The 9,455-nt window shown below is 42.6% G+C and overlaps 1 protein-coding gene across 1 annotated transcript in view; it reads left to right on the top strand.

The window, feature by feature from the left end:
• The first annotated feature begins 1,998 nt into the window (after positions 1-1,998).
• The window catches only part of FAM167A (family with sequence similarity 167 member A), a 130,129-nt gene continuing 122,672 nt past the window's right edge, over positions 1,999-9,455 (top strand). The window contains exon 1 of the mRNA XM_075598706.1: positions 1,999-2,157. The gene's annotated coding sequence lies outside the window, so the exon portion shown is untranslated. The remainder of the gene's footprint in view (positions 2,158-9,455) is intronic.

Genomic DNA, 9,455 nt, shown 5'->3' with positions numbered 1-9,455 from the left:
CCCCCTTGGGGGACACAGATAGGGACCTCCTACGCGTTTCAGACCAACAGGTCCTTTATCAAGGAGTACTCCTTGATAAAGGACCTGTTGGTCTGAAACGCGTAGGAGGTCCCTATCTGTGTCCCCCAAGGGGGTGAATTTGTCTCTCATCATGCTGCAATAAAAGAAAAGTTTTTTTACTCCACACCTGGCTCCCTGGCTGTGCGCCATTCGTTTTTTTTTTTATATTATTATACGTATACAGATCAACGGCTCTCCCTAGCGGAGACACTCTAAACGCGTCACGGCGGACACCAACCCTCCCGTATCCCTCCACCGGGTGATCCCACCCCCGTGTCCAATCCCCAAGTGATAAGTCCTCCCACCCTACAGTGAGTCAGATGTCTGTGTATATATGAGTGTGACTGTGCAGCCACTGTGTCCCGAATGCAACTGAGGGTACCGTTGGTGCACTTGTAGAAATACCTGCCGGGTACTCCGATACCCGGTACAGCTACAATCTTCACAAAGGCTCCGTACGAAGTAGACGTCGTCCGCACACCCACGTGAGTATCCAGGGCGATCCCACCCGGACACTCGTGGTAGCTTGACGGGGTCTGAGCCCATTAGTATGGCAGTAGACTCTGGTCCTTTAAATTGCAAACCATATTATTTCAAGGTAAGTGCCTTACCCCCAATTACTCTCCCTCCCACATTAGGAGACCAGCGGGCTAAGGAAAGTGATACTAGTACAATATTGTTTTACAGAAACCATAATGAGTCCCAAGAAAGCAGAAAACGTATATATGATATAAATGTTAAGACATAAGTGTTTAATTAGTATAATACAAGAACAATAGCGCATAGGCATTACTAAGAGACTAGCTGAGGGCCTCTCACTCAGCTAGGACATTAATGGCCAGGTAATGCCAAGTTCTGAGGGGGTTATGACTAGAGATGGGAGAACCGGTCCAAATCCGTTTCCCGGAAGTTTGCAATTCAAAATCCGTCCCGCGGTGTAAAATCCTCCTGTTACAGGTGCAATCCGCGCGGATGGATCTAAAACCGCCATTTGGATACAATCACCATTTTTGAGACTGATCCGCGGACCAAAGGAGCCGGCACATCCGCTGCGGATCCAAGTCCGCCAAAAAAATCCGCCTATCTCTAGTTATTACCATTATAAGTACAATTGCTTTGAATTAGTTTTTATTTTGACATTTCTGGGATTATTAGCATCTCTTACTGATTTCCATGTCTGACCATTCCTACACTAGTAATACCCAGAATTGCCACCAATCACAAAGCTCAGTTTCAGAATATTTTATCCCTATTATTGTCTATACATATTCTTGGACATTTTCTGAATGTGGCATAAGAGGATACTGCCCCATATGGACAGTGACTGTTAATGCATCTTGTAATTGTTATAATCCCATGTTATAACATTGGTCATACAGTATACACAGAATGTCAGCTCTTATTTAGCAGGACCCATGCTATGGTAGTCTGACTTGTGTAAGCTTTCTAAACGTCTTTATCAAACTTTAAGAAACCGCAAATTCATTTGTTTCTATATTATTGACCAAATGCCACAATATTCCAACCTGAGTATACAATAATAAACTAAATACAGTGACATATAATACAAACTATAATAATACAGATCCCCCCACTGGAAAGATGATGAGCGTAAGGAAATGGGGTTAATGGATAACATAAAACAAGTGCAAATGAGTTAAAAACAACCCAACCCCCCCAAAAGAAATGTTGGGTGGGGGGGTGCAATCTTACATAATTAAAGAAAGATAAATAATAGTTTCATACTGCACACATTTGTTTAATGTCTTTTGTGTTTTTTGCGCTGGCTTCAAATGTTTATTTTCAGTCTACTTAACGGAGTTGCCACATTGATTGGTTTGGCAATCAGTATCTGTATAATCATTGCAGCAGTGCGATCTCCCGTGCTTTCAAGTTCAGATACATACAGTATGCTTCTGTAAATGATTAGCGGACCGGTGTCTGAGCTACGTGTCCTGTTTCTTGCAAAGGGGAAGCAATGAAACCTATGTACACTATATGGTGAATAGAAACAGAAGGCTGTAACCATAACGTCGCAGGAAGAGATCGATATTATTTGGAATCGTCTCAGCGTGCAGCAACTCACCTCGTTATCCGGTAAGCAAAGTTACACGTTACAGCTCTGCTCAGAAAGTTACGCTTGTTAGACAGAACCGATGCTTGCCGTTCTCATACAAACAGTAAGGCCATAACAGAGACCATTTGTAAACATAAGGGAAGATCATAGGGAAAGCTATTATTGCCAGCTGTACCAAATTGTAGGGAATATGCCAACTGTAGAAGGTCCTGCAAAATGGGCCAGATTAGGAGACTATAGCTATGGGGCCATATTATCTAGGCAGGCAACTACCATCAGCCACTTGCTGCCACGGAAGAAATTTTACAGCCATTTCAAGTCAATGGGCTGTAAGATATTTTTTCAGCGCCAAAGGGTATCTTATGGGCGAAAACTGGATAGTAAAAATGTTACATACTGTATAGAGATGAGAATCAGAAAGCTAAGTGAGAGAAACAAAGTCCAAGTGCCTGGCTAGAAATCAGTAAAGAGGGTGCAAAGTGAGTGACAGGTCTTTTGAGCGGGTGAGTGTCGTGCGTGGAGGTGAAGGGGTGCAGACCATGTTGGGTGGTTTCCCACCTGTTGTGCTTGGTGGACCCAGCTATCTGGTCGATCCCTGAAGTTCCATCCATCTTCTGGTCTGGCCTAACGTTTGTGTTCCCCTCGTCGGGCCTCCGTTGGCCGCCAGGCCATCTGTCCCCCCCTAATTGTGGTCCTGGCTAGCCATATACCACAACTGTGTTACATAGCCCCAGACAGATATTGTTTTGCAGTGCTCATGAATACCAATGCTGAGTGTCCATATTTATTTCCATTAATTGAGGTTTGTCAACCCCACAGAAAAAAACTGAGGAAATAGAAAAATAGTTAGTAGTGTTCAGGTGCAAAGGGACCCGCTGAAAATCTGCTACAGTCGTTTCTGAATCATTGTGGGATGAGGTATTTTTAGATTATTATTATAAATGTGGAACATGTAGTACTGTACATTTGGAGGCAATTAGCACCTGGTGTTTTGGCATTGATGACTAAATACTGTATTTCCAGAATGACAGCAGTAATGTAACATATAGTGATAACACAATATGCTGCTTGGAGCAATTCAAGAGAATGATATCTTATGGATCAAAGCCTATCGGAGTAGAGTACTTGGATAGCAAATGTCTACTAAAAAATCCATGTGAAATGTTGGTCATTTTTTATATTACACGAGAAGCGTGTATGGTGCTGAAATGGAAGCATAGTGTTGGCTACAGATGGGCAAAACCGTGTCCAAAACTCACAAATATGGTATGTAACACCTCTACCCCCGGCCAATAGAAGAGGGGCCACACCAATAGGTTTCTGTGTCTTTGTGTTGGTGTAGGTGATGCTCAGCGGTTCATTTACCGTATTCCTCAGGGTGCTGGACTAGGTGCAGGGCTGGTACGGTGAGCAATAATAGAGAGGGCGCCAGGAACGTTTCTATCTGATTTATTTGAGCAGGGCAAAGCAATCCTTAGATATCAACAGGACTGGTTTTCAGGTGGATACAGTGTAGCTTCTTGTTTCATCATAGACATATGTGAACATACATCCTCCATCATAGACAATCTGAGCAGAGGCGCTCATGCTCTTTTTCAAGCCTTCAACCTTATTACTGGGAACATACAGTTCCCTAAATAATTCCCAGCAATACCTCCAGGTTCTCCTTAATGAGAACCTGTATGAGGACTCCAGGCTCTGCTGTGGTAGGTGTCACGGAAGACCAGGTCTTTTAACACCTTTATCACTTCTGGGATCAATTCACTGGGCAAAACAAGGCTGGTCGAGTCTCCGCTTTACTGGATACGCAACTTGCAAAGTTCAATATTACGCATTTCCGTGTCACTTCATCAGAGAGAATGATATAATCACCAGGATCTGAGTCTTTTATAGTCCCAACAATAATTGTTCAATTAACCTGAGCATAGTTTACTAATAATGGAACAGGTGGTACATTCAGATAAGTCTTACATAAGACATCTTAGATAATAATAATAATAATAATAGTTTGTTCTTGTGTAGCGCTGCTAGTTTTACTGAGCGCTATACAGAGACATTTTGCAGGTCAGGTCCCTGCCCCTTGGAGCTTACAATCTATGTTTTTGGTGCCTGAGGCACAGGGAGGTAAAGTGACTTACTCAATGTCACAAGGAGCCAACACCAGGAATTGAACCAGATTCCCCTGCATCAAACTCAGTGCCAGTGTCTTTACTCACTGAGCCGCTCCTTCTCCTCACAACTTTACTCCCAGGAAAACATGGGTAATATACCCCACAGGCCGTTAAGATTTTACCATTTTAAATCCCTTTGATTTCACTTTAGCGGTAGGTTCGTGTTGCACATTTTGTGTCTGTATCTTCTCTGTATGCACTGTAGCAATCGGAGCACTTTAAGGACTACATTCTAATCTCCCCTCTTTTAAAGATTATTATTAAAAGATTATATTTTTCAGTTAATCCCTTTAAATATTAGTTAGGTGTGTGCCACTATAGGATTTATTTTGGTGCTCAATACTCGGTGATATATATATATATATAGTGTGTTTCAGAGGTCTTGGCACCAAACCATGCCCCACCTAAGCCTACGGTGGCTCACAAAGATGATCAGTTCAGAGTTCTTTCTTGGTGTGAGCATGCGTTCCTCAGTGTGTCAAGGGGTTTCCCGGTAACCCCAAACAGCCACACCTCCAGAGCGCGAAACAGCCAATCCCGTGTCTTTCCTCCAATGACATCCCCAGATGTACATTCCATATTGGCCAAACACATTTTTTTTAAAAAAAGGATAAAAATAGAACCAAATAAAAAGCAAGAGTAGAAATCTAATCCTCTAAAGGGAACCCCTAGGGGAAGATATAAAAAATTGTAAGGTGTACCGTATGTTTATATATCTCTCTCCATCCTAATATTAATAGATTAAGGGCTACAGGACGCCAATGGAAAGTGAAATTGTGGAGAGGCAAGGAGATCTTCAGAAAATCACCAAGCATTAAAATTCAATGTGCCAGGTCATGTGGCTCTTTATATACTAAATATGTAGGTAATGCTGCACACCAAACAATATATATATGAAAAGGAAGCATACAGTTACTGGTGCTCCTGGTTCAGGGAATACCTGCCATCATCCAGAGTTAGGATAAAGAGAAAAGCAACTCAGGGCACTTTGGATTTTAAACTAATTTATTCAGTCGGAAGAATCCTTTATAAAGCTCTTTATATACTACCATACACACGCAATTCTGTTAAAAATTGTGAAAACGTTCACGAAAATTAAGTGAAAATATAATAGATCGTAACAAAAAAAGTCACTATGGGTTATGGCAAGAGGGCTGCAATTAGCCAAAAAATATTTGACAGCACGAATGTCATCTCTGTGTTATATAGTTGAATACCAAGAGGCTACAGCAAGAGAGACACACGGAAACTGTAAGTGTCCTTCCATTAAAAAACTTATAACACGAAGTAAATGAGTTGTATCTTGTGGAAAGAGGCAAATTGAAGAATTCAAGTTTGTAAAAAGTTAATCACTATAGAGCACAGTATTCAGAAAATCCCTTATCTAATCTCTTATTTGGGAAAATTATTGGAAATGGGGATTACTGTTTTTTTTCAACAAAAATATACTTATCTCCTGTTTCAGTAAGAATCCCTCATTAAATGCAACCATTAAGAGAAAGCTGTTCCTGACATTCCTTAGTAGGGTTACTGTACATTTTAATTTAACATGAGTCTGATAATTGATGAATACAGTAGCCTCATTGTAATAATCATTGCTGGCTAAAACCACCCTTATCAGTATGCTTTATTGGTTTATTTCTGAACAATCTAACTGGGTGTCTGTCTAGGTAAACGTTTGGAAGGATGGACCAAGTCACGCTCTACCAACGTTCGTTAGAAACAACTTTATGTACTGTAGTTCCCTCTACATTGCGTGAGATAAAACTCAGACCTGGATTTTAGATCAGGGTGTAGTAGCCAATATATATCTAATATCTATACATTTATCAGTTTTACGCTCTTTATGTAGAGATTCAAAATGATTCACTGCACATACGGCTGTTTAGTGAAGCTGAGGCCCATCTCCTGTAAGTAAGAAAGGTGGACTCCAAAGGAGTAATATTAGGAGAAAACATTTAAAGTCAAACTGTGGGTAAATTGAATGAGATCCAAAATCGTATTAAAGAAATTGTGTGTCTTTGGCACAAAAGAGAACCCCTTAATCAAAACACAAGCCTGCAAAGGAGAGAGGGGTTGCATCAAAAGATTGTCTGGAAAGTCCTACTTTACTAGCATCCCAAGTTATTTATATACCTCCACAAACACACCTTTATACAATACATAGACACTCGAGCACAAAAAAGGAACACACCTGTGATACCTGGGATGTATGCTAAGGTGTCATTAACAAATATACTTTGCATACTGTATCTAAATTAGCATATGCAAAGTATTTCAGGTGTGTTCCTTTCTGTGCACAGGTATTTCTCCATGTATTTTTATAAAGGTCTCCCTCCTGCCCCTCTCCCTCCAGCAAAACCCATATATCAGGGTTCTGGATGGAAGTTACGCCATATTTAGGTATGACCTAAACACCCTAAGGCCATTTCCCTGAATTAACCTATACAGCCTTTAGTTTATATGCGATGTTAGGTGAAATGCGCCCTTTGCATATCATTAGCGCTAACGGCCAGAAAAATGTACCCCAATATGTTATTTCAAGGAGTAACGCTGGGTTTCTCTTTAGTAGATATGCGTTACGTTTAGCCTAATGTTCATTTAGGTTACCGTTAGGCTATGGTGAGATATATTTTTGTGAGATGTGTCAATGTGTTTAGGGTGGTTCCAGTCTACATTTTAATCATTGCACAATAAGTATGATTATGTTACGTTTCTTTAAAGATGGGACTATATACACTTCCGGTTCCTGATGAAGTGCCGTTCTTGGTGTGAAACGCATTCTGTGTTTTTAAATGTTGCTCGTCTGCCTGAGATGTCTCCTGCATTTTATACGGGCCATGCATTGTTCCTGTGAGTGCGGTGCTATTCTATACGTGACCACCACAGACAAGCTGGCATTCCGTGAGACACAAGTGGCTTGCCCTCATGAGAGGGGAAGTTAAGGGGACGAACTGGTGTTCCATAAGAGAGAAGTGGATTGCCCTCATAAGAGGGGAAGTTAAAGGGACGAGTTGGCGTTCCATAAGAGAGAAGTGGATTGCCCTGATAAGAGGGGAAGTTAAGGGGACGAGTTGGCTTTCCATGAGAGAGAGGTGGCTTGTCTCCTAGACGAAAGGGAAAGTTAAGAGGAAGGTTGCATATGCCGTCTAGAGCACCTAAGGTAACTTTATGCATTGCTTTCCAAAACTATGTCTAACCTCTCCTTAAAGATACTGTATCAGCCACCACAGCCCCATGGGTAGTAAATTGATTACCACTCAATGGTGTCTCTTAATACAGCGGTGCGCAAACTGTGGGGCGCGACCCCCGGGGGGGGCGCGAGACTGCCGACGGGGGGCGCGGGGTTTACAGAGGCCCCGCGCGCTTCCCGAAGGCACTTAAATTAAGTGCCGGGGGAGCTGCAGGGCCTCGGTAAACCATACTTACCCGTGGCTCCGGCGGCTTCCTCCCGGCGTCGCCATGGCAACGCGGCGTCAAAATGACGCTGCGAGGTCATGAGACGTCACGTTGCTATGGCAACGTGACGTCACGTTGCTATGGCAACGTGACGTCATTACGCCGGAGCGAGGGTAAGTTGGGGTTGGGGGGGGCGCGGGAGTGAGGGGACAGCCGGCAGGGGGGCGCAGGGAAAAAAGTTTGCGCCCCCCTGTCTTAATATATCAAATGAAAAAACAGCAAATTCTGTACAGTAAAATAGCAGTTGCAATATCTTAGAGATGAAATACTCTACGTGCATCTCAACACCAGAGGGAGCTTTTGTAAACCTCATTACATTATGTTGTAGAAGGAATGGAAGATTTGTATAGCAGATACAGAACCTAGGTACAAAAATGCATGCACACACGAGCCTTTGTTACCACACTGGCAGAGTAAGATGAGCGCTGTTGGCAAACACAAGTGACGTCTTGGGGGAAAAGTGGGGGGAAAAAAGTATATAAAAGAAATAAAATCTTAAGTACAAGACTGGACCTGAACGTGCACGAATGAATATAAGAAATGCAGCCGCAATGATAAAACTAAGATATTTTATAGATGATGCAAGAAAGAGAATAATCGTATAATCAGTAACAACAAGAATGTGGAAGCCTAGCAAATCTAGGCCACTTGCAACCTAAATTGGTCATAAATATAGACATGCATTCTATTTACTGTATTGCCCGATTAAAATTGTGTTTATTGCATTTAGAAGAAGATGCCAGACATGTGGGATCTATGTATTAAGTTCTTGTTACTGTATGTGTGTGTAGCCCTTGTAAACCCTCCCCTCCCCCCCCCCCAAGCGAGATTGGGGTGGTTCTGCTTCTCCAGCTACTGTACTTCACTAGTTGTTGGGCTGTAACTGTTGGTAAACAGGAGGGCTGAGTGCTCTGCAATGTTGTGTGGAGAAACAGGACAGGTTCACAGGTTACCTTAGTTCTTGCTTGGTGCAGCGCCTCCAGTCAGCAAGGATCCTCTATGAGAGCAGGGGATGGCCCATACTGACACCTCTTCTTCTCTCAGCAGAAGACAGTGAATTACACTCCTTTATATTTTCATGCTCTCTATTGCATGCAGATCACATAACAGAGCAGTTATATTCTTCCCTTATGGCATTGCCCTGACTCAGGCTTTAGGCCCAGGTCAGGCCTTTTGGATCGCTCCACACATCTCCACAGATGGTGGTTGCTCATTCCACAGAGGGAGGAGAGAAAGAGACAAGGATCCAGAATTTAGGAAAGTTCCAATATGTATATCCTTTGGCTATAAGTTGTAACTCTGGCTGTAACTCTGACTCATAACAATAGATAATGTCAGAGCAATAGCTCAAAAAATCCAGTGCTCAAGAGTTCCTCACTAGTCTGTGTTAGCAGGGGACAGGGGTCTGCTGTGTAATCACATGCAGTTACTCTCCAAGAGAGTTTGTACTCACGGCTTGTAGAGCAGGCTGAAAATGGAGAGAGTTATGTTGTATGAAATCCTGTATTCATTGTAGTGCCCCGCTCTGTATATGCTATCCCCCTATTGGGGTGTTTCATATACTGACTCATAACAAGCCAGATCTGGATACTGATAGGCCATCACATCCAGTGTGTGGTCCAATCAGTACCCACCCCTCAGGTTGGCACTCTCTGGCTGTTGCTAAGGCCCGCCCTTGGATACTGCTG

Source organism: Ascaphus truei, chromosome 4 (assembly GCF_040206685.1).
Source record: "Ascaphus truei isolate aAscTru1 chromosome 4, aAscTru1.hap1, whole genome shotgun sequence".
NCBI classification, from domain to species: Eukaryota; Metazoa; Chordata; class Amphibia; order Anura; family Ascaphidae; genus Ascaphus; species Ascaphus truei.
Note: the sequence above shows the minus strand (reverse complement) of the source record. Positions and strands in the feature narration are given on the sequence as shown.